Source organism: Rosa chinensis, unplaced genomic scaffold (genome assembly GCF_002994745.2).
Source record: "Rosa chinensis cultivar Old Blush unplaced genomic scaffold, RchiOBHm-V2 RchiOBHmChr0c22, whole genome shotgun sequence".
Taxonomy (NCBI): Eukaryota; Viridiplantae; Streptophyta; class Magnoliopsida; order Rosales; family Rosaceae; genus Rosa; species Rosa chinensis.
This window is the reverse complement of record NW_020126835.1, coordinates 36,088-61,582: the sequence shown is the minus strand read 5'-3', so window position 1 is coordinate 61,582 and position 25,495 is coordinate 36,088. Positions and strand designations below refer to the sequence as shown.

Sequence of the window (25,495 nt, the reverse complement as noted above, 5' to 3'; positions counted from 1 at the left end):
TTGGTATATGAATATATGCCTAATAGGAGCTTAGAGGATTATCTTTCAACAGGGCTTTGAACCCTCTTCCTTGGATCACGAGGTTACAAATAATGCTTGGTGCTGCTCAAGGATTGGCTTATTTACACGAGGGACTGGAAGTCCAGGTGAATATAGTTTCATTTATTTGACCTATGTTTGACCCTGTATTCCTTTCAGTTTGTTTGGAATGTAGAACTACCATATCATGTGAACATGCGACTCATATATGTTATTTTGACCATTGGAATACCAAATCAGTGTGACCTGCTTAAGATAGTGTAGTATTAGAACCACGACTAATGATTGGAATGTATCGACTACGTATTACGTTATCCATCTTTTACTGTTTGCTGCATTTATAGTGGCATCTCTAGTTTTGGAACTTAAATTGTATCTGCTACAATATAATTGCCTTCAGTTACATAGATTGGTGGAAACTGTCACTCAGTAACTGTCCATTATCTTGATGTATTCTGTTCGTAAAAGCTTTAGCTGTTGGGACCCTGTGGTTGTGTCACATGGCATAAGAGTTCTTGAGTTCAAAACCTTCGAATGACATTGCACTCTTGTTGCTGTCTAGTACAAATTGAATTTGGACATAAAACTGGGAGTAATATAAAGAAGCATGAACTAAATTATCATTCTGTAATTGCTGCGCGTAATAGGTGCCCCCTGTTTACTTCAACACGCTAGTCCCCTGATCTTGTTCTTCCATTGCTGTAGCTGAAAGTCAATTAAGGGAAAAATTTAAATTCTCGCTACTTAAAAATGGCTTTCTGTGCTTTAATGTAATGTTATAATACTACATCATAGATTTGTTCAGCTCTGCTTGGGAGCTTGAAACAAGTCATCTTCTATTTTGCTTCTGGCCATCAATATCCAAATGCTGAAGAGTGTATTTCAGGATGGTAGATAATGGCTACCTCGCATGGTAACTCTTTATTTGTTTGAAGACAAGAGTTTTATATACTTTGTTGAACCTTGTTGTTGCATTGTTCCAATAGGTGATATATCAAGATTTCAAATCCTCCAACGTGCTCTTGGATGAGGACTTTAAGCCGAAGCTCTCAGACTTCGGGCTTGCTAGAGAAGGGCCAAAGGGTGACCGTACTCATGTATCGACAGCAGTAAGTATATAATAAATGACTTATTTACTACTAGCCCAAGATCTTTAGAACTCGATGTCAACTTCATTTGGAGGTGGCAGAATCTTGTTGAATTGCAATATTGAGAGGAAAATTGGTATTAGTTATTATCGCCTTTCTGATTCTTTGCTTCTATTTAACATTTTCCCTGGTTCATATGTATTTGCTTTGTTATCAAGTGGTAGGGACTTATGGATATGCTGCCCAGAGTATGTTGAAACAGGCCATCTTCCATCCATAGTGACTGTGGAGTTTGGTGTGTGCTGTATGAGATCCTCACTGGGAGGCGTGTCTTAGAAAGACACCGGCCAACAGCGGAGCAGAAGCTTCTTATTGGTTAGACAGTACCTGCAGACAGTAAAAGTTTAGCATGATAATAGATCCACTCCAGAGAGACCAATATTCTATTAATGCAGCTCGGAAAATTGCCAAGTTGGCAGATAGCTGCCTGAACAGAATGCAAAAGACCGGCCAACAATGAATCAGGTAGTAAGATCTTGAAGCAAGCTATACAGATTCACAAAAGGGTACTAACTCTGTAAATAACAATTTTGGGGCATCTGGGTCTAAATGGGTAGAAAGAACCCCAAGTTGAGGTGATATAAGAGAGAACCCTGTGATCAAACGAAAGCATTATTAATAGTGTCTGTTGTGACTGTTCTATTTAAATTTTTTAACAGGTTGAGATGGATGGATAAGTGGAAATGGGAAGTTTGTAAAGTTTCAATTTGCAGACTTCAAATATTTTAGCCTCCTCTTTTTTACACCCTTCATATAATCGAAGTTAGGGCTCTGGTCCAACATAGGGTGGTTGATCACTACTCGGTGTACTACTGAGGGGTTCAAGTACAATTGGAAGGTCATTATTTCTACTTTTGTTTCCTGAGATTGAGCTATGAAAGTTGAGCAAAGAATGCAGAAAAAGAGGAGTGAAAAGAATGACAAAAGAATCGATCACTCATTAGAAAGGTAGTGATTTTATAAGCTTTGATAATTCACCACCTCACTGTCAAATGATCTCTTGAGCTACAATGTGCACTTTCTTGTTGCTGGTAGTGATGTATAAACCTTGAAGAAACTACTGTACAATATACATCCGTTTTGGTTGCTTGTCTTAGAATTAAGCGAAATTGTTATATCCTGTCACATTCTCATATTTGTTATCTACATTAGAAGTTGTGCATTGTGAAAAGGAAAAAAAGAAAGAGCGAAATGCAGCTACAAACGAAGAAACAGAAGGCAAAGAGATCTCAAATCGAAAAAGCTCCCATATCCTGGTTACTGCATTGGAGTAGGCTACTAATTCCTTCCTCCACATAACAGTAGGCTGCAACTTATAAGATCATTTTCTAAAGAAAAAAAACCACACTACAAACATTATGTAAGTTCAAAACAATAAATGATGATCTGCTAGTATATAGATAAATCCTATCTTTGTACTATACATGAATTTGAAATAGGCGCATCCCATGAAGACTTAGCAGTGAAGTGTCACAGACTCCCAAATCTCTGAAGAATCCAAGCAAGCACTATCGTAATAAAATCCTTGGTTTCTATACCATCAGTTTTCTCACTTCCATTGCCACTAGAGATAACAGGATCTTGAGTAGTCCCATATCTGGGGACTTAAGTGTTACTTGTCTGCAAAGTCAAAAATTCCCAATAGATGCAGAGTAAAAATCTCTGAAGTTGAATTCTTCCTGACAAGTTATTGTATGTAAGTCCGAGGCACTAAGAAATTTCAAGCTCGAAAATCTGTAGGATTCTACCGGATAGCTTTTTTGAAGAATCAAGAAACGCCATCATCTTCAAGTGACCAAAGCTGTTAGCACCCTTGCCTGTCAAGTAATTATGTGAGAGCTGGAGAAGCACATTCCTTTTGTTGGAGGAAATGGTTGTAGTAAGTTGTTAGATTTCAATTGAATGTAATCAGGGTGCAGTTTTTTTTTTATGATAGGTTGGAAATTTCTCGGGATTTGATTCACAGAGCGCTAAATAAACTTTCCAATATTTTAGGCACTGAAGCGGATATTCCAAAAATTGCAGAGATGAAGATAATGATGCTCCTCTGCTCTAAATCCAATATAAAAAAGAAAAGAAAGGAAAAGAAAAGAAAAGAATGTATGCGTAATATTGAAATGTTGGATTCTCATCTGGACTCAGGCTGAAACACCAAGACACATGGATGATTATATAGTGATCAAGTTAGATTGACATAAATGAAACTTCTGGAAAACAAGTTGAATAACACAAACATGATCAAGTTAGATTGGAATAGATACATTGAAATGCTCTGGAATGGAACAATATTAATTGCAGCTAATTACTTGAAATCAATTGAGAAATCTAGGTTTAAATTACAGCCAGAAAGATTAGGAAGCTAAATAGAGGTCTTGTTGCATGAATCAAAAGTTATAGCAGCTCATACTACATACAATCCATTATTCATACACATATCTCAAAGAAACAAGCATAATATTATTTCTGCCGAAGAGAAAGCAACACATCTGAAAACCTTTAACATAAGCCTTGAATTGTTGGAGAGGAAGATCCCACATTGGAAAAGTGACAAATAAAATATAACTTATAAGTGGGTGATCTCACCCAATTGTACCGAGGCCTTTGTGATTAAACCCAACACCTAACTGTGGTAAGTGGACAGTATCGGTACAATGGTGACCACGCCACGCTTGTCGCTGTTAACATGGTATCAAAGCGGTCCTTCTCCAATGCGTCTCCATGTAGGCACGTATCATGAGCCCAAATTGGGTTCCCTGTATTGCCATCAAAATACTAAGTGTCCAATGTGGCCTTGGATTGTATCGACCAAGTCTCCGATATGAGACTTGTGTCCCAATTTCTAATGTGGAAATTGGATTAATTAATTTCACGTGCAGACCTAGAGTTAGGTTGCACTGAGGGGCTGTTAGTATCGGTACAATGGTGACCACGGCCACGCTTTCATTGTTAACAGAATTGTCCACTTCTGGGAAATTAGGGTCATCAACAAATCTTTTGGTTTCCAAACAATTGTTATACTATAAATTGAAGAGTTTTAAGTATATCTAGCCAGAAATATAAACACTAGAAAAAAATAAGATTATGTAGCTAGTTTACCATTTATCTTTGAAGTGTCCTCCGCACTTTGCCTGTACACAACAGTTTGACATAAATCCAATCTTTGCATTGTCCAGGAATCTGAAATAAGCATATCTCCAAAAGTCTAACTGTAAACTGCCGCAGACCATCCAAAATCCAGTGACAAATCCCAGCACTGCACTAATAAAGAATCCAAGGTTTATGAGACCATCACTAACCTTCTTGTATCAATTTCAGTTCCTCTCGCGATTCCATCATCTTGAACTGTCCTTCTCCTGACAACTTTGTGTCAGCGGTGTCCACAAATCCACGATTCCCATATATTGAGAAGCATAAAGCCTGAAGTTGGTGCCTGATGAATTCTTCCTGACAAGTTGTGTGACAAGTCCAAGACACTAGAAAGTTAAGCTCGCAAAACTTGTAGGAATTTGACCAGATATCCGGTTCTTGACAATCAAAGATTCCAACATCTCATGTTACCAAAGTCTTCAGGAAGCTTTCCCGTCAATTGTTTCCAGACAAGTCAGAATTTCAACTCTGTCATACTGCTATACTAGCGGAATTCCCCAATCAAATAGTGCTTGAAATGTCAATGCTTCTCATACCTCAAGATTTTCCCCAAACTCAATTCTATCCTTCCACACAAGTTCCACAGTAAAACTTCTACTCTCCAGTATCATGAGCCAAAGCGGTAATGTTATTCAAGCAATGCGGCAAGCTCCTAAATATTGTTGTGAGAGAGTCAAAACATAAGGCAGCTAGACTGCACAGGAGAAGGTATGATTCCATAAACTCATTGACCGTAAGCGTAGAATCACCAAGTTGGTAGGCTTGGCCAATCCATGTTGTATTTCCCGACAATTTATTGTTCCGAGTCAACCATCAATAATGGGTAGATTCCTAAAGAAGGCAATTCTCCTGAAAGTGTTATCATGTAAACGCAATATCCCAATTGACTGTAGATGCCTAACCAGCTTGGTATTTTCCAATAATTATTCTTCCCAAATTCAACAGTTGCAATTCTGACATTGCATCCAACAATTAGGAAGCTCCCCAGACAATAGGTTCTTAGAAATGTCAACATACCAAATACCTGGAGCACAGAAGGAAGACAAAGGTCCTGAAAAACTGTTATTCGCGCGCGAATACAAATACCTGAGCATAGGAGGAAATGATGGCAACGCGATATAAAATAGATTAGAAACAAGCCAACTTCACTTAAACTGTCAATGACAGATCGGTAGTTCCCATGGATTTGGTTCATAGAGAATCTAACCACTCAAGCCAGAAAAAATCCCAAAACTATGAGTAATGACCTGATATCCACATTAGAGAGAGAAAGCCTAAAAAGATTGTCTGCGTTAGAATCCACTTGGGAAAGCTGGCCACCTTGCAAGAGACATATCTAACTCACCAGTAAGCTGAAATGGTGGATTCCAATCAGAGCTAGTGATAGAGAAACGATTACCAGAAATATCCAAAGTCTTAAACGAGAGAGTTCAAAAAGTGGACCTCTGTATGACACCACTCAAAGAATTCCCGAAAGAATAATGTTCAAGCTAGAGAGTTGCCCGACACTCTCGGTACAACCCATTTACTTGATTAGCGCCAAGAACAACCTCTTAACTTGAGAAACGTGTGAAATCCGCAACGATCCCCAAAACTGGTTCCCTCCAAGCCAAGTCTCAAGTGTTCCAGCACAAGACAAGGTTTAACAGATCCTCAATGTTTCAGACAATTGGTCAACGACTCTAAGCTGCATAAGTTTGAAAGCCTTTTGTATCCCACCTTCAAGTTGATTGGAAGAGATCAATATGGACAAATTGCTGCTGACATTGGCTATCCAATTAAATATTGAAGAATTCAGAGAGTATAAGAGAGTCAAGGAGTTGAAGAGGTGGAAGAATTAATAAAGCAAGTGATCTGGATTGACATCAGGAAGGTTACACTCGGATAACTCGAGCTCTCTCAGTAAGTGAGCTTGCTCAAAGATTCTGGCCAATTCACAGCCTCAGACAAATTCAGCCATGACATGTCAGGTATCTCAAGGAAGAAAGATGAGATAACCACTCAAGATTTCTGAACTAACAACTTGGTTACCGTAAGATCAAGAGTGTGCAAATTAGAGAGTTTCCAAGTTGGGAGGAACAGGTCCACTGAAATTAGCTTCTGCAAGTTTGAGTTCTTTCAATTGACCCAGAAACCAATGAATTTGGGAATCATCATTCCTTCAAAATCATTGGAGAAAGATCAAGAGTGTGCAAATTAGAGAGGTTTTCAAGTTGGGAGAACAGTCCACTGAAATTAGCTTCTGCAAGTTTGATTCTTTCAATTGACTCAGAAAGCCAATGAATTGGGAATCATCATTCCTTCAAAATCATTGGAGGGAAGATCAAGAGTGTGCAAATTAGAGAGGTTTCCAAGTTGGGAGGAACAGGTCCACTGAATTAGCATATGCAAGATTGAGTCTTTCAATGACTCAGAGAGCCAATGAATTTGGGAATCATCTTTCCTTCAAAATCATTGGAGGAAAGATCAAGAGTGTGCAAATTAGAGAGGTTTCTAAGTTGGGGAGGAACAGGTCCACTGAAATTAGCATCTGCAAGATTGAGTTCTTTCAATTGACTCAGAGAGCCAATGAATTTGGGAATCATCATTCCTTCAAAATCATTGGAGGAAAGATCAAGAGTGTGCAAATTAGAGAGGTTTCCAAGTTGGGGAGGAACAGGTCCACTGAAATTAGCATCTGCAAGTTGAGTTTTTCAATTGACTCAGAGAGCCAATGAATTGGGAATCATCATTCCTTCAAAATCATTGGAGGAAAGATCAAGAGTGTGCAAATTAGAGAGGTTTCCAAGTTGGGAGGAACAGGTCCACTGAAATTAGCATCTGCAAGTTGAGCTCTTTCAATTGACTCAAAGAACCAATGAACTTCAGAATGATCATTCCTCCAAAATCATTATAACTGAGGTCCAAGTAATTTAGATATGGCAATTCAAGTAGTGAAGGACTAATTTCACCTCTCCATTTAGTGGAATCGTAATAACTATAAGAGAGATCTAGAATGATGACATGACCTGTTTGGTTGTTGCATGCTATTCCTCTCCACTTGCAGCAAGCTTTCTCACTTTCCAAGAGGCAAGAGCATTGGAGTCATCCACAAGGCCTTGTTTGAACTGGAGAAGAGCATGCCTTCACTCTCCTAGCACATGATGTTGTTAGAGCTTCCAACATTTGAACAACAAATAGCAGAGGCAATGGCCAGGCACACAAGCCCAACCAAACCAGAATGCATAGACCCACCACTCATTATACTGAAAAACATGATTATGAAGATGATATGCAACCTGCAAAGTGAAGTATATATAGTTGAAGCAAAAGGATTTTGGAAACTACATATGTATAATCGTGGAAACAGCAATGGAGTTGCTTCATTGACTGACTTGATCGGCATAATTTGGAAATTGGTTTTTCTTCATTGATTTCTAAGATGTAATTCAGTTAAACTCTAAGATGTAATTCAGTTAAACTTTGCTCATCAAGATGGTGTTTTCCCTCGTTGTTTAAGTTTTGAGGTCGCATTATAGGCTCAACATGAATTGGAATTATAGTATTCTTATAGCTGACAGATTAGTTTGAATCAGTTTTTGGGGGAATGATGTGGTGTCTGAACCTGGACAGTAGATGCTCTACTCCCTCCATTTGGTGCATGTTAATTAGTCTTTTACTGCTTTTATATATTTGGCACTCTTCTCCGCGTACTTGAAATTAAATGTGAATTGAAATAGCTGCATGAAATGTCATTCACAATGTGAATTCTTGTTTAAGTTGAATTTTGATTCATGTATCAAGTAGGATCTCTGTTTAGATTGTGACTTATTCAGGTTTTGGGTGCAGGTTGATGGCATCAGGTGGGCAGTGTGGAAATCCCTTCATTTGTTAAAGCTTGAGAAAACATTGTCTTAAGGCCTTACTGGAAAACTCCTTCGCCATCTTCGGCTGTTTTCAGGTCATCTTACCTATCCTTGACAGCAGAATGTGTGTTCCTGAGGAGTTCAGATATTAACTTTAAAACCTTTATATGCTGACTTGCATTGAAGATACAGCTTTCTGCTGTGACATAGTTGTTATTCATAGTTGCTGTGCATGAATTAGATAATGTAGTTGCATGCTTAATCTGTTTTGGAGTGCCAAAGTTGATCTGAGATGATTGATGGATAAATATCTTGACTTATATATTACAATGACTGGATTTTGCTGTTTGGAAATTCTTTGGTTGTTCACCCCAAAATGAAAACTAGCTGATTTCAGTTAGTAAGTGCCAGTGCATACATTACCCTTTTCTTTCTTCAAAAAGAGAAGTATTTTGTAGTTAAGGAACAATCAAGTCAATTTATGGTCACATAGATATATGTGCTGATCTTCTTACCATTCTGAAATAGATAGGATGATATGACAACTATGAGTTTTACTGATAACTAAAGGCTGGGGAGGAAATTTCTGTAATTGATTTGATTCACAAACTTGTTGAGATTGCTTCTTTGTAATTCTGTAATCTTATTACCATTCTGGAATAGAAAGGATCATATTGTACTTGGGCATTTGGCGGTTGTTTGCAGTGTATTGGTACACAGCGGTGGGGTGCATGGTGGACATTACTAGGCCTTTATCAGGCCGATGCTTTCCAATCATTGGTATCTGGTTCTTATTTTTCTGTCATGCATCCGCTAAAATGTGCAGACAATTTTTGCATTTGTGGACAACTTAAATTTGATTGTCATGATTTTACTACATCAATCTTAGTTGTGGTTTTTCATTCAGAAAGTTTCAGAAGCATGTAGGACACAAAGTGGGTAACTTAGGTTGTTAATCATCGCTGAGCATTATTCTGTTACCATGCCATTAAGATTTGTGTTTCTCATGAACAAATTTGATGATGAGAGGGTAACCAGAGAAGATATAAAGAGGGCGCTAGAAGAGCAGTGTGGTGGTGAGGAAGATGTATTTCTTATTCTGCATGCACTATTGCATCTGTTTTTCCTGCTTAAATATATTCAGTAAAATGTTAATCCTCAAGTTCTAGTCCTTTCTCTTAATTTTCTCATGCTTCGACAGCTACCCTAGACAGACCCTGGGTTTAACACTCCTTTCAAATTTACAAAATATTCACACGCTTACATGCTGGTGTACGTAAGTGAAACTGACAAGGACAAAATACTCTTTATATATGTCTATGTATAATCTGGTGTACATGGGTTTAATAACACTCCTTTCAAATGAACTGAATGTATCCATAATCTGGTGTACATACACGTGCTTGCTGCATATGTTCATTGGCATTATAGACTTTAAGGGTGTATTATAGGGGAGGGAGGGAGCGAAAATAACTACTTTTGTTGTGCTGGTACATTCTATATCCTGAATAATGTTCATACTAGCATTGCTGGGTGGGTGGAATGTGAAGTGAACAGAGTCAGACCCAAAACTTATAATGCTATAGTTTCCGTTCATTCATTTGACTTCTAGTTGAGATCATCCTTGCTTTTGCAGTATGGAAAAGTTGTGCAAGCTCTAAGAAGAGGCGACCTCCGACTTCTTCGGCATGCTTTTCAAGAGCATGAAGACAGGTATGAATTGCTTTCATTGTGAAAAGCTGGAGATTGTACTGCATTCTCTATGAGATACTAATTTATTTGAAATATATCAGGTTCTTTAGGTTTGCTGTATATCTTGTCCTAGAGAAGCTAGAACTTCAGGTCTATCAGAGATTGTTGAAAAAAAGATGTAAGTTCCCAAGCAACTATAAATCCGCCCTCTGACAGTATAATTTCTCTGAAGATTCAATTCATGATGATGCTTTCTTCATTGTGCAGTTATATTATCCAAAAGCAGAAGGACCCAAGAAAAGCTCACCAGCTGAAGTTGGAAGTAATTGTCAAAGCATTGAAATGGTCATTGATGTGGATGAGGTACTTGCTCTGCTGTCCCTTTCAATCTTGTTTTATTTCCAGTTTCTGTTGTTGATAGGCTATTTAATCAAATATCTGGTCAAATTTGTAGGTGGAGGGCATAATGGCGATACTAATACACAAAGTCTGGTAAAGGGATACTTTGCACACAAGAGTAAAGTTGTGGTTTTAAGCAAGCACTGATATCCAACTCTTATGCAAGTCCATAACAATAAATTTTACTCTGCTAGTATTATACTATTATTAACTTGAAAGACTCTAAAATATAGTTGAATAAACATAACAGAATTAGAAAAGAACTAGAACAGTATTAGCTTTACCATTCATCCATGGGGTTTGCTGTTCCTTTTTGCCATGTACACCGTCATTGTGATATAAATTCTATCCTTGTACCATCCGATAATTTTAGGTTGCCATACTAATATAATAAAATTCTAGGTTTCTGATACCATTAGTTTTCTCACTTTCTTTGTCACAGGAGAATTGGAGATACCAGGATCTTGAGACTTGAGTAGTCCCATCTTTGGGGGATTTCAGTGTTAGCAGTGGTCCGGAAAGTTCAAATTTCTATTTATGCAGAGGAATTAAAACTATGAAGTTAGAATTCTTCCTGACAATTATTTTATGATTAGTCCAACGCTTCTGCCTGTCATGATGATGAAATAATAAATTTATCTCAGATTTTCCATGCAATGTTATCTTTATTTTTCAGAACGGCTAGTGTTATGTTTCTGCTCTGACCTACTCTATTGTACAGAAATATGCAAACCTAGTGGCTAATAAGTGGTTGATGATTTGGCCTTTTGACATTTACTTTGGTTGCTTTATCAGAAGTTGTCAACTAATTTGCTAAAACACTCAAAACGGTATTAGTTTGTTAAATTAAGCTACGTTAATATTTGCATGAAGCCCTTTTTCTTCTTCATGGTAAAGATGGTAATTTGAAGGGACATTGAACTTTCCTACAAGAACTAGTTTCTTGTTCATCAGCAAAAACAAGAAGCATTCTAAAGTCTTGAAATTAGGGAGGTTTGAGCTCAACAGGGATGAACTGGTGGCTGTTAAAACTCAATTCAAGAAAGAGATAAGTGAAGTAAAGAAACCAGTTTGATATAGATCTTTAGTTTTTGTGCATTTCTATGAGCTGCAAAATATTTATACATCTCTAAACTCCACCTGCCTGCACCCTCTTTTTTTTTTTTCTTTCACATATGTAGACATGATATTGTTTGTTTCCAACATTAAGTATATCAGAAAGGGTTAGTATGAGTCTTCCATTTCCCGCAGGGTAGCTATATTGAAACAATAAGCAAAGAAAATAGAAATTAGAGCTGATATATTGGAAGTTGTAGATGCTTTCACTAAGGAGCATGAACGCATATTACTTGACACACTGGACTAGGTTGACATCTATTCTCAAGAGTTGTCTGAACATCCCCTAAACTAGATGACAACTTGGTTTGAATGAACATCAACTGACCATTCAAGTAATGAAGAAATATACAGGGAATAGTTTAATCATCTTAAGCCTCAGCATCTGATGCCAAGTATGCCTTGCTTATAATTAATTACTCCTTTTATCCCTCACTCTTTCCCTTTGTTTTTTTCCCACTATATAATAGTAATTAACTATATACTCGGATACTCAGTTTGTACATAAAGATGCACTTAAAACAAATTTTCTACACAAGAACAGTTTCCTTTTCTTCCTGGACATTCTTCTCTTTGATAAAACGGACAAAAAGGCCGGTGCCAGTGGAGTTGCACTCTGACAGTCTTTCATAGTTTCATTCCATTGAGGAACTTTAACTGTTTGGTTAATTTTTCCATTTTTTCTGTCTGTTTTATTCCACTTGGTTTTTCTCCATTACTGCTTGGCTGATTGGTTTTCTTAGTCTTGGATGTTGAATGATTGTGATGGTAGCATTGAATGGTCTTATAATCTGATCCGAAAGAGTTGTTATTATTAGATAGTGAATTATATTACCTTGTTATTTTTGGGTTTGAATTATTCCTAAAGAATTATATATATATATATATATATATATATATATCTCTATATATATCTTCATGTTTTGACTATACTTCTAGTAGTGGCCCTGTTCTGCATTTGTTAATAAACATATGGTTTTTAAATGATTAGTACATGTGTTCTTTTTAGTAGATTTATTGGGTCTGGGATTTTATATACATGTGGAGAGAATATCATTATTTGTTGTGTTAGCAAGAACCAAAAGGAAAGTGAATAGAATTAGGCAAATGGATTCATGTAGTGTTTCAAAAGCATTCCTAAAGTTAATGGTAAATAGACTTGTTTCTCTCAGCTGGAAAACATATCATGCAGCGTTCTTTTGTCTGACAATGCTCTTACCTGTTACTAAACAAAGAGATTTTTTCTCTCAAGAACTTGAATTGGAACAGATCGTCAAATTTTGTGGATGGATAAAAGTAATGATTAAGCCCTTGAGATGATATTGGCCTGTGTAAAGGATACATCTCATTACTCTTTTAAACAGTTGAGAATGACTCGCACATTCAACTGAACTCTAAGTTCAAAGTTATCCTTTTTTAAACGCCCATTTTGGAGACATTGTGACATTTTGTGCCTCTCTATCATTTTATCTATTTAGTTGTCAAGCTTATGGTTCGTTGCTGTTTTCAACTTTTCATTTAGGGTCATAAAGAATGGCTTGCAGAGGTTCAATTTCTTGGTGTGTTAAATCACCCAAATCTAGCAAAGCTTCTAGGATATTGCTCTATAGATGGAGAAAGAGGATCCAACGGCTGTTGGTATGTGAATATATGCCTAATAGGAGCTTAGAAGATCATCTTTTCAACAGGGTTTTGAACCCTCTTCCTTGGATCACGAGGTTACAAATAATGTTTGGTGCTGCTCAAGCTCAGATTGGCTTATCTACACGAGGGACTGGAAGTCCAGGTGAATATAGTTTTCATTTATTTGACCTATGTGTGACCATGCATTTCCTTTGAGTTTGTTTGGAATGTAGAACTACTATATCATGTGAACATGTGACTCATCTATGTGAATTTGACCAATGGAATAGCAAATCAATATAATGACCTGCTTAAGCTAGTGAAGTATTAGAAGTAGGACTAGGAATGCAGCAACTACTTATTACGTCATACATCTTTTACTTGTTTGCTGCATTTATAGTGGCATCTCTGGTTTTGGAACTTAAATTGTATCTGCTTAAAAAATAATTGCCTTCAGTTACATACATTGTTGGACACTGTCACTTCAGTAACTGTCCATAATCTTGATGTATTCTGTTCTCTAAAAGCTTTAGCTGTTGGGACCCTGTGGTTGTGTCACATAGTATAAGAGTTCTTGAGTTCAAAACCTTCAAATGACAATGCACTCTTCTTTGCTGTCTAGTACAAATCAAAATTGGACATAAAACTTGGGAGTAATATAAAGAAGCATGAACTAAATTATCGTTGTGTAATTTCTGCGCGTTAATAGGTACCCACTGTTTACTTCAACACACTAGTCCCCTGATCTTGTTCTTCCATTGCTGTAGCTGAAAGTCAATTAAGGGGAAAAATTTAAATTCTCGCTACTTAAAAATGCTTTCTGTGCTTTAATGTTAATGTTATAATACTACATCATAGATTTGGTTCAGCTCTGCTTGTGAGCCTGAAACAAAAGCTGTCTTCTATTTTTGCTTCTGCCCATCAATATCCAAATGCTAAAGAGTGTATTTAAGGATGGCAGATAATGGCTTACCTCGCATGGTAGCTCTTTATTTGTTTGAAGACAAGAATTTTTATGTGTTATAAAGTAGGGAGAAGATAGGGAGAGGATAGTAGGGAGGAAGTAGAAGTATATCATTCAGTCTCATTAGCCTCCTTTATATAGAGGTAGGGTTTACATCAAAGTATACAACTAATGAGTATTTACATGGACATCCACATAGATAATAATATTTACAACACTCCCCCTTGGATGTCCACCAATGAATGATGGTATTGGACGCGCTTATTGTTGCCTCGTTAAAAACCTTGCCAGGTAACAAAAACCCAGTGGGACAAAAAATAACCCTGGTCGAAGGACAAAAAGAGCACAACGCGCATATGTCCTAGGTAACATGCTTCTGGATGCTCCCCCTGATGAGAATCTCCCCCTGATTGTTGCAAGCCTCATTTATATATGCGATAAGCTACATGTACCATGTATAGTAGTTTGACGTGTCTATCACCGAAGTGAGACCACGTGTGCTTTGCATATAGGGGCTCATCACAAATTTTCATACCTGCAAAGTTTAACCAATACTAACAAAGCTAGACGATTTTCAATAAGTCTTACCTCATATAATAAGGTTAGAAACAATCTCATATGCTCAAATTTATTCACTAAGTAATAGCTAAACAATATAAAGAAATTGATACATTTAACTTTGTATAGCTTAAAACATTGAAAATCATTATGGCATGCCTAGCCATACACATCAATATCTTTGTGTATTGATATGTCTCATATAAGCTCTTCAAGAGCTCTAAATAATTCATAACTTTGCGAAAGTTAGAATATGCTGCAACATTATAATCATAATTCGAATTTGATAGTAGTCTCGTCATTGTACTCATTAAGGCAATTTAGATCTCGTTGACTAGAACGAAATGAGTACATATGAGCTAGCTTTAGACTCTTTGATTCCATGAGTGAGCTTCAGACTCTTTCAACCTTTCATGGACTTGCATTTGAATCATTCATGTATTTGAATCCCTTGAGGATTTGATAAGAAATACACTTATTATGACACTTTGCTTTTGAGATTTTGCTTTTAGCAATGTGTCTTCACAATATACGATGACAAAGTGTCATAAATCTCTCGTCAATATAACAGCTATATGTAACACTGTATTTATAGAAAATTGTCATTCATAGAAGGGAAGATATTCATAATCTCATGTCTCTATAAATAGACATTGTGTCATAGTGATTTATCTTCACTTTTGATAAATACCCTTTTGTAACTTGTAGGGTTAGAGGTCCAAGTATTTCATCACGTTTCAAATATTGAATTTCATTGGAATTGCCTCTTTCCAATTTGGCCAATAATATACTTTGTCGACATTTATGGTGAAACGTGGTATAGCGTCCATACAGCCCTTAAAGATTTTGGTAGCTACCAAATGTAAATTATCATCGATGATCAACAATCATAGATCCCACACATTCTATATGCATGCATTAGCTATAATAAGCTTATTGATATTGGGTACCCATGCCACTTCTGGGGCATACATTGTCGCTTCTAGGACAATCATCTCTCATAGATGAATTATGTAGCGAATGTGGATCTTTTTACTTATAATCTCATATAGAGCATTATAGGGCTTGTATAATCTTCCCTGTTTTGGGAATTTAAAACTTTAGACCTGGTGGATACAATCCACACAAATTCACGCCGTTATTCAAATGACAGTAGTCTTTCCTCCCCTAACGGCGGGAAGACTGTCTTATTATGACCATGCTCAAAAGATGCATTCAAAAATCTATCACTTTCTTTGGAGTGAAGGTGTTCATTGGCTGGTGGCGAACCCAAACCAAGTTTTAGGTCAAAAATGTTTTGTCCATTAGCATCAACCATATTGATTTATTATTGTATCACTAAGACATCATTTCCGAATGGCGTACTTACACCCTCTGTATGTGTAGCCATCTTAGGAGCTGTGATATTGTTTAATGACATTCTCTTCAGGAGAACCATGTCAATTGGATACATTTGCATCCTACAAATCAAATGGAGTCTACATTGTTTGTATTAATATGGTTGGTCTCAAGGACTTTAACCCAAGCAGATGCCTTTGCATTGAGCATATAATTTTGTCACTTTCTTTTATCAATTCACTAGTTTTGATATTTCTCAAAGTCAAAATGAGACGGTGGATAAATATCTCACACCAATTCATATTGTTCTTCAGGAACAATATTTCTCCCCTCATTGTAGGAGGATTGTCTTATTAAAGTGACAACTCGCAAATATGTAAATAAACAATTTGCTTGTGAGTAAGATTAGCAATCATCAAACTTGTAAGTGATTCCATGCAACATGGTAGACAAAGATGAAGTAACCGGTCATGCCAAAATAGTGTATTTGGTTCAAGGAACTTCAGGTTCATGACATCATATGCCTTAATTTACTGCAGAAAATTCAATACAGTATATATCCGATGGCATAAAGTCTTCTCCAACCATATAATAAGCAAATAATGCAACAATATTTTAAATTCGGTAACATGATAGTAGCTCATTTGGAGCCATAGATCAAGATCTACAACTCTTGATATGGTTGTTACCTTAGCTTCAGTAAACATTAATTATGAAATACTGATAATTGGAATGGACCAACTTCATTTGAACTACTGGCCAAAATGATATACTCGAAAATTTCGAGTTAAAGACTACATCCATAATAAAAGAGTAACTTTATTATGTGAAGAACCTCAAGTTCACTGTCACGTATATATTAATTTGTGTAGTCATAAAGAGGAGGGACTTCAAGCCCTCATATAATTGGAGATCCAAGAAACTTCAGGTTTCAATTTTTTTTTCAATTTATAACAACCTCTTAAGGAACATCAGGTTCCTAGATAATCGGATTAAGAAACATTAGTTTCAATGGGGACTTTAGAGGTTACAATAAATCTAAGGAATAACACAATAGTGCTTTCAACTTTGCTTATTGTAAGCAAAAGACATCAGAGATGTGAGATGAATCTCAATGTTCTTACTAGTCAATGCAATTTAATTTGACCAGTGCCCTTTCGAAGTGGCTTGATAATCATCCACCATATAGTGTACCATAGGTGACACACACCCAATTTACAATTTCCTCACATATGTGGATGTTAGGACAATATTTACATTGACTCCTGATTTTCTCTTGCCATGATCCACTTCTGGTGGCATTTCATGGTATAGCCATGTCAATCGGCTTTCTTACTATACAATGAGATCTATGAGACGGGGAGATTACACATCTCTAGTAATATTGGAGGCATAGAATGCAAAGGGACAATAATGTGTGCTCTTCTGGAGCCATCAATCAGATATGTAAGATCTGAGATGATTGTTATATTAAGCTCATAAGCATAAACCTTAATAATGTTTTCTGGACACCATGGATAAAATTGCATTGCCTAGAAGTGACTCAAACATAAGTTTGAAGATGACAAAAATCAATTGGTAAGAATTGAACAGTAGATCTCATAGGATATACACGAAGCTTCTGGTCCGTGTTATACAGGTAAAACATGACGTTTAATTATTGTATTGTTGTTTGATGTAGATTAACATCAAATGCATTTTGAACTTCTGGCCAAAATAATATACTCGAAATGTCGAGTTTAAACTTCATGACCATGACTTATGAGTGAAGGACTTTAGATGGTCATCTAGTTAGTATGATCATTGAGGAGCTTCAGGTCCTCATGTAATTAAGGATCAAGGAACTACAGTTATGATCTCTTTTAATTACAAAAGTCACGATCACAAATTTGGAGTATATTCATACTCATTCGTCATAAACCAACGGTCAAATATCTGCTTACTTTTAAATTGGTGTCAATAAAATCCCTCAAAACTTCAGGTTTGGGGTTGACCGAGATTAAAACTCTTCGATAAATTGTCCACATATCCACTCGAAACTTATGGCTCGAGTTTGCACAATTAGAACTTCAGGTTCTAAGGTGGAATGCTTTAAGCAGGCATAAAGAAAAATGTATCAATCGACATATGAAAATTTACTCGAAACTTCTAGTTTGAGTTGACATAAGGTCATATAAACTATGAATGAATTGTATGTGTAATCGAAGCTTCAGGTTCGAATATTTTTTTTTCTATGAACTGCAAGTTCTAAAATTCGTATTTGAACTTCGGGTTCAAATAAATTTGATGCTCGAAACTTCGGGCTCGAGGTGACTAAAGTGAAGTTTCAAGTTCACTTTAACTAATTTATATTTGGGTTAATACTGTTTACTCCCTGAACTTTCAGGGAAAACACAGTTCAGTCCCTCCCTTTTTAATTTCACACGTTTACTCCCTCATCTCTCAATTTTGACCAATAGGTCCATTCCGTTAACTTACCCGTTAAATTGTCATTAAGTGGCTGACGTGGCATCTCTTTCGCAATAAAATGTCTATTATACCCTCTCATACCCTTTTTTTGTTTGGTACTGTTTACCTCTTCTTCTTGTTCCAGCTCTCTCTCCATCTTTCTGTTTCCCAATCTTCCTCAGAAAATCAGATTGCCCAATCTTCCAGTTCTCTCTTCATCTTTTTTCCCCCTCTGTAACGCCCAAACCGCACCTCACCAGCTTGGGCACGTCACAGTGCCGCGGGGCTCTAAATATAAACCGAAAGCTCGATTCATATTCTAGAGGACCGCTAGGCTTTTATTTGTAAACTTTTCGTATAAACACAGCGGAAACTACAAATATTTTTTTAGGTGAAAACTTGAATTGCTAGCAACTATTGTGTTGTTCAGAACTTGGATAAAGACGTACACGGGGTACGGATTTCAATGAAAGAGAATCCAACTGAGTTTAACCTGGGGCTAGATAACAACAAGCTCCGAAGCACGAAGTTTGAGAAATATAAGTTAACACAACTCCAGACAAGGGTTTACCGAACTTGTTATGCACACCCGGCTCCATCCGCTATTGTCCCATCACCAATGCACAGTACCTGCATTCATACTGTTGTAGGGGTGAGCTTTCGTCCTCGCTGCTCAACAGGAACTCTAACTCGACTAGGCATGAAACCAATAAATAAATTTTGGAGCTCCAGTATGAAAATAGGCTTAAACCAAGTACTTGAAAATGAACGACAAACTTTAATATTTCAACGTGAAACTGATGCATGATGCTTAAATAATACGGCGCCAATCCAAGTGTTACCTGATGGCCGGTCCCATAGACCCCTACACGACCTTACCTCAAATTAATTTATCACCAGGTAAGCGTAGCGAGAACGTCCACTACCTAGCTACACACACGTACCGAGTCTGTGATTGCAGATACTCGGACGACCGGTATAGCTAACCCTCCGGAGGTTTAGGGGATCGAACCCAAGGAAGTCAATGCCCTTTCGCTCTCAAGCCATCACATCTCTCACAATTGGTTAGTATGCATTGCATTTTAACATAACCAAACCGTACTACCATCTTGCATCATTTTAACACAAGATATAAGAAAATAACTAACCGAGGAGAGTCCTGAATCCCTACCTGGATTCCGATGCTTTCTTCACGTACTCCAAGAGTCGCGAACCTTCCGTTCCTCGGTAACTGGAATCCTAAATTCCGACATTTCGATAGTTAATATCTTATTGAACAAGTATATGAAATCACGACGATTAATAAATCGTCCAAACCAACCTTTCCTGGTTTGACCAGGATTGACCATTTAACCATTGTTTGACCACGTTGACCATCTGAGACTTGTTCGATAATTAACCCAAATTACCGAACCTTTACTTATTTCCTTTCTTTGCTTATTACCATTTCATATAATGCTCATACAACGGAAATTATAATAAATTTCCAATCTCGTCAACGAATAAGTTCGACTTCACTTAACGATTGTGTCGCGTAGTAATTCGACGGAATTACTAAGGACACCCAATATTTTCCAACATAATTTCGACTCAATATGGATGTACCTAGTTACTCTGGACACCCAATACTAGAAATTGATCTTTTCCAAACTTTTCTCAATCATCTAAGTCTCATCAACACAACCATTTCAATATACCAACAGATCCATCAGTTCACTCCAAATTAATCCATAATTCACAAACTACCAAAACTGCACAACTCGATTAAACTAGGAAAAACACCACAGTTCATCCAATATGCCAAACGTGCCAAAGGTGCAGAACTTCGATTTACCTTCGATAGCACAAATTGCAGGTGAAAAACCCAGGCTCCCTTTCCCGGAACCCGGCTAAAAACACACTGCCAAATCGATGTCCACCAATGCACAGCTTCTGAAATTTCAACTTCACCAAAGCAACAACCCATCAACAACGTCACAACAATCACAACACACCAAAGCCGAGAGTAACTCAACTAACCTTATTTTGATCCTCAACGTTTCTGGAAAACTCGACGAGGCTCACTCGTGAAGAAGTACGGTCTGGCGTCACCAACTCGAAATTTCCAGACTTTAACCTCAATCAAGGTCAGTCCTCGCCTATAGATGCAGTCGAGGTGGAAGACAAACCCAGAGGTGCCAGAGAGCGAATGCGCCCTGAATGGTGGCCGGAAACTTGCAGAAACTGGCCAGAGCAGTCACTGCACTCACCGCCACATCTCCCTCCTCGTTCCGTGCATGGACGATCAGAAGCTACTGGGATGTAGGCGATGCAGAGGCGAAGGAATGGTGGGTATGCGCCGTCGTGCGGTGGCCGGAGGACGGAGTTCCGGCCGGGTTTCTTTCTCGGGTCGGTGGCGTCCGGTTCTGGTTCTATTCTCTCTCTCTCTCGATCCTTCTGGCTCTCCACAGAACACATGGATATATAGACTGATCCAATTAAGGATGAAAGGCTAGGATCAAGAGGTGGAGTCGGTGGATGGCTAGGATCACGCCATCTGTTCCTAATTTCTTAATTTAATTTCTCAAATTCCTCAACTTCAGAAAATAGTTAAAAATAGCTCGGTATCCGGAAAATTCCCGAAAATTTCCACGAACTCGCTGTGCCGTATACTTTACCATCCACCTCCTAAATTGAGGATTTCACCCCACGAAATTTCTGAAATTTTTCCCGAGTACTTAACTTTTATCGAAATCGATAAGTCAATTAGCGAACTATTTCATTTAAGCTCGAGAACTTTCCGGGGCTCACACCCTTCTCTTCTTTCTTCTCTTCCTCAGCAAGAGAGCTAGAAACTTTGGCTTCAAATAGTAGCGCTTTTGATTTCCACTTCTGCAAACCAATTTCTCCTCCACTAGTACTGCAGGCTCTCCTAGAAAAACCAGAGTCAGGAAGAGTAGTATGTGTCCGACAAAGCAGAAGCTCCGGTAAATTTTAACTAATCAAGTACCATAAGCTTTCTAATCATATAAGTTTGTATTAGCTTTTATGCAAAACAGCAAAGATTCCATTACCTTAAAAGTTGAAACTTCAAATTGATCATTATCGATCACAAAAGTCTCAACAACATGAATGAATCAAGAATTCAAAACCAAAGCTGGGTTCTTTCTGAGAAATCTAACAAACACGTATAAATGCGATTCAAACCATTCAAGTCGGAGAAAAAATATATATACAAGCTCCACGTATATGTAAAATTTCAGTTTATTATCAATATTCTCAGTAACAAATTGACGAACACAAAACAATGAAATGGAAAATGAATGAGCAGACCAACCTGTGTTAATGTTCCTCCGCCATCTCTCCAATTCAATCCAGAACAAGGATCAATAACCCCTCGAACGAATCTCGACCACCCTCATCTTCTTCGATCAAACGATCAAATTAAGCAGCTTTCTCGATGTGGGTAGACCTGGGAGGATCTAGAGGGAGGGAGGTGGAGTTTCCGGAGGATATGGCGGTGGAATTGGCTTCGAAGACGGTGGCCATTTAAGATAAAATTTGGAGGAGAGGAAACTGAAATCAAAGCCGAGGAAGACGATGATGGCGAGTGGTGCCCCAACCAAGAGCCGATGAAGATGAAGAAGAAAACGAATCTCCGCCTGAGGGGAACAGGCTTCGCGCCTTCTCGATTCCAGTGCTCGAAGTCCCCATAGCCGCCGTCGACGATGACAATGAGGAGTTCTTCGATGTGCGCGGCTCCGGATTTGACTATTTCGAGGTCTTCGGAGGCTTCGAAGGCTGGATTGGCAGTCGCGTACGACGACCTAGTCAAGCAACCCTACGGCGGAGACGGTGGTTCCTCTGACGAAGCTTGGACTCTCAGCAGAATCTGGGTCTCTCTTAGGAGAGTCGAATCATTCTGTGAAGAACCAAAGCTTTACAGATGGAGATCCTTACTATTCATTTGATGGCAGCTCTGAGTTTGGCATCTCATATAACAAAGCTCTTAAAAAAGACATAAGGAAGAAGAAGTGGGAAGGTGCAGAGGAGAGGTTTCTAGAGAAGAGAGAGCTGAAAGAAGAAAGAAGAAGAAGAGATAAAAGGCCAAAAAAAAAAAAGTGAGGGTATAATGGACTTTTGACGCGGAAGGATTGCCATGTCAGCAATTAACGAGTTTTTGAACGAGAGTAACGGAATGACCTATTGGTCTAAAATTGAGAGATGAGGAGTAAACGTGTGAAATTAAAAGGGAGGGACTGAACTGTTTTTTCCCATAAAGTTCAGGGAGTAAACAGTATTTAACCCTTTATATTTTATACTCAAAGCTTCGGGTTTGAGTTTTACTTTAGAACTTCAGGTTCTACTATGAAATTTGAACTTCTGGTTCAAAAATATTACACTCAAAATTCATATGTTCGAGGTATAGGACTGCTGGTCCGTATGAGTAACAAAAAAAATTAATTTAAAAGATAAGTACTGTAATGAAAGTACATAACAAATAGAAAATTGCAGGGAAGAAAAATAATAGATAAACTATGCAATAAAATAATTGTGGAAACTTCTGGTTCCATTAATGAAGAAAATACACAAACTTCTGTTCTGCTTCACTTCACAAATGATAACTTTTTTTTTTTTCCTCTAATCACACAAGAACATAATTTTATCTTGTGGAGAATGTAGCTTCTAGCTTTACATTCAAAATTGAACTTCAAATTCACATTGTCGTGCGGAGGAGGGAACCCCAATACCCAAACATTTGAGGAACTTCCGGCCCTCTTATAATTATTGGGGATAAAAAAATATGTGAGTTCATATACCCAATTATATAACTCTAAGGATCTTCTGGTCCTCGTAATTGTATAAATTTATGAGACTTCATATCGCAATTTTCCACTTTAGGAACTTCAGGCCCTCGTGTAATCATATAAAGAAAATATTTTGATCGCATTGAATTTACAATGGTCATTGAATCCGTCTATGAGCAATAAAATCATATCATAGTCCTTACCTTTGAGCATACTTATGCACATAATCGTAGGATTGTATAACCTGGATATGAAAAAAATATTGATCCGCCTTGGATTATTGATCCTGCCATAAATTGAATCAACATAGATAGTGGTCATCACTCTCATCACGTCAAGATGCTTCTCATATTAATCAATTCATAAATACATGTGCAGATGACAACATAAGGCATATACTAATACTGTAATCATGAAATATATGACGAATCAGGATTGATGCCTAACGACAATTGAGGGAAACACACAAAAAATCTTATGAGTGTATACTGACAAAAAAAACCCCCAGAAATGCTATTAAATAGACAAGTAAAAACTAATGCCTCTATTGCACCTTATGGATAATACGTGGGTTTTGGTTGCAAAACCAAAATAAAGGAGAGGCATGATATGACAAAAAAAATTGAGATTGTTAGAAAGGAAAACGGGTATGATTCTATTTGCTGATCAACCAAAACTTTCAGCAATTATACTCATATATGAGAAAAAGAACATGTATATCAGTATATAAGCAGGAATTGATGGCACCGTAATGATTATATATAAGATTAAAGCATATATCATGGATCATGAAATAAACTCATGAAATAAAGCAGGAATCGATGGCACCTTAAGAAATAAACTGATATGCATAAATGACATAGATCATGAATAAACTCATAGATCAAAGTTATAGTTAATAGCAACAACGTTGCACCATAAACTCGTAGATCATCATAGAGTTTCAAAAAATAATAGCAGAGCGTGCTGATAACGTGTTATAAAGTAGGGAGAAGATAGGGAGAGGATAGTAGGGAGGAAGTAGAAGTATATCATTCAGTCTCATTAGCCTCCTTTATATAGAGGTAGGGTTTACATCAAAGTATACAACTAATGAGTATTACATGGACATCCACATAGATAATAATATTTACAACATTATGTACTTTGTTGAACCTTTTTTTTGCATGTTTGAATAGTGATATATCGAGATTCAAATCCTCCAATGTGCTCTTAGATGAGGACTTAAGCCGAAGCACTCAGACTTTGGGCTTGCTAGATAAGGGCCAAAGGTGACCGTACTCATGTATCGACAGCAGTAAGTGGATAATAGATGACTTATTTATTACTAACCCAAGTTCTTTAGAAATCAATGTCAACTTCATTTGGAAGTTGGCAGAATCTTGTTAAATGCAATATTGAGATTTGAGAGGACAATTGGTATTAGTTATTATTCGCCTTTCTGATTCTTTGCTTCTATTTAACATTTTCCCTGGTTCATATTGTATTGCTTTTGTTATCGGGTGGTAGGGACTCATGGATATGCTGCCCAGAGTATGTTGAAACAGGCCATCTTTATTGGGTTAGACAGTACCCTGCAGACCGTAAAAAGTTCAGCATGATAATAGATCCGCTCCTGAGAGACCAGTAATCGCCAAGCTGGCAGATAGCTGCCAAAACAAGAATGCAAAAGACCGGCCAACAATGAATCAGGTAGTAGAGATCTTGAAGCAAACTATACAAGATTCACAAAAGGTACCAACTCTGTAAATAACAATTATTGATCTGCATAAATGAGTTCTGATTTATTATAAATATAACAAAAGTTTGGAAAAAGGAGAATGGTTGTTCATCCTCTGATGTGTTTGATCAAATGCAAAACATACAAAGAAGATAAGTTCATAACAGGTTTCATATAGGTCAAGTGCAATTGGCTCTTGCTGTATTGTATTACTACATATCATAACATAGTGATCGTATATGTTAAAGGCTATGAAACCTTCAAAGTCTGTGATAGCACCTGCCAGATCTTGTTTCTTTATGCGTGAGTCATATATGGACTTCTGTATGATATGCTTCTATACTGCTTGTTTGATTGTTTAATTAAAATTATTAAATATGTTTGGAGATTTAATTGTTTCCAATTATTGATTGAATACTATTGTATACGGAAGATTTAAGTAGAAAAACTAGGATGGACAAACTTGGCCGAAGATGTATATTCTCGGGTATATGTTTGAGTCCTTGACATGAAGATGTATATTCTCGTGTTTCTTAATCAATCCCAAAGCTCAATTAGGGGTGAAACGCAGTAAAGATGCACAAATTGTTTCATTGAAAAAGTTTCTGTTGAATTTTGTGTTCATTTCTGTGGCAGAACTTATATTCTGATGGCAGAAACAGATTTGAAGT

The 25,495-nt window shown here is 37.3% G+C and overlaps 1 long non-coding RNA gene and 1 pseudogene across 1 annotated transcript; both read left to right on the top strand.

The window, feature by feature from the left end:
• Positions 1 to 24,853, top strand: LOC112181307 (annotated as a pseudogene).
• Positions 8,287 to 10,235, top strand: LOC112181302. The gene is made up of 4 exons (XR_002928764.2): positions 8,287 to 8,959; positions 9,816 to 9,892; positions 9,973 to 10,049; positions 10,139 to 10,235. It is a non-coding gene; the product is annotated as an uncharacterized LOC112181302 (long non-coding RNA).
• Positions 24,854 to 25,495: the final 642 nt, after the last annotated feature.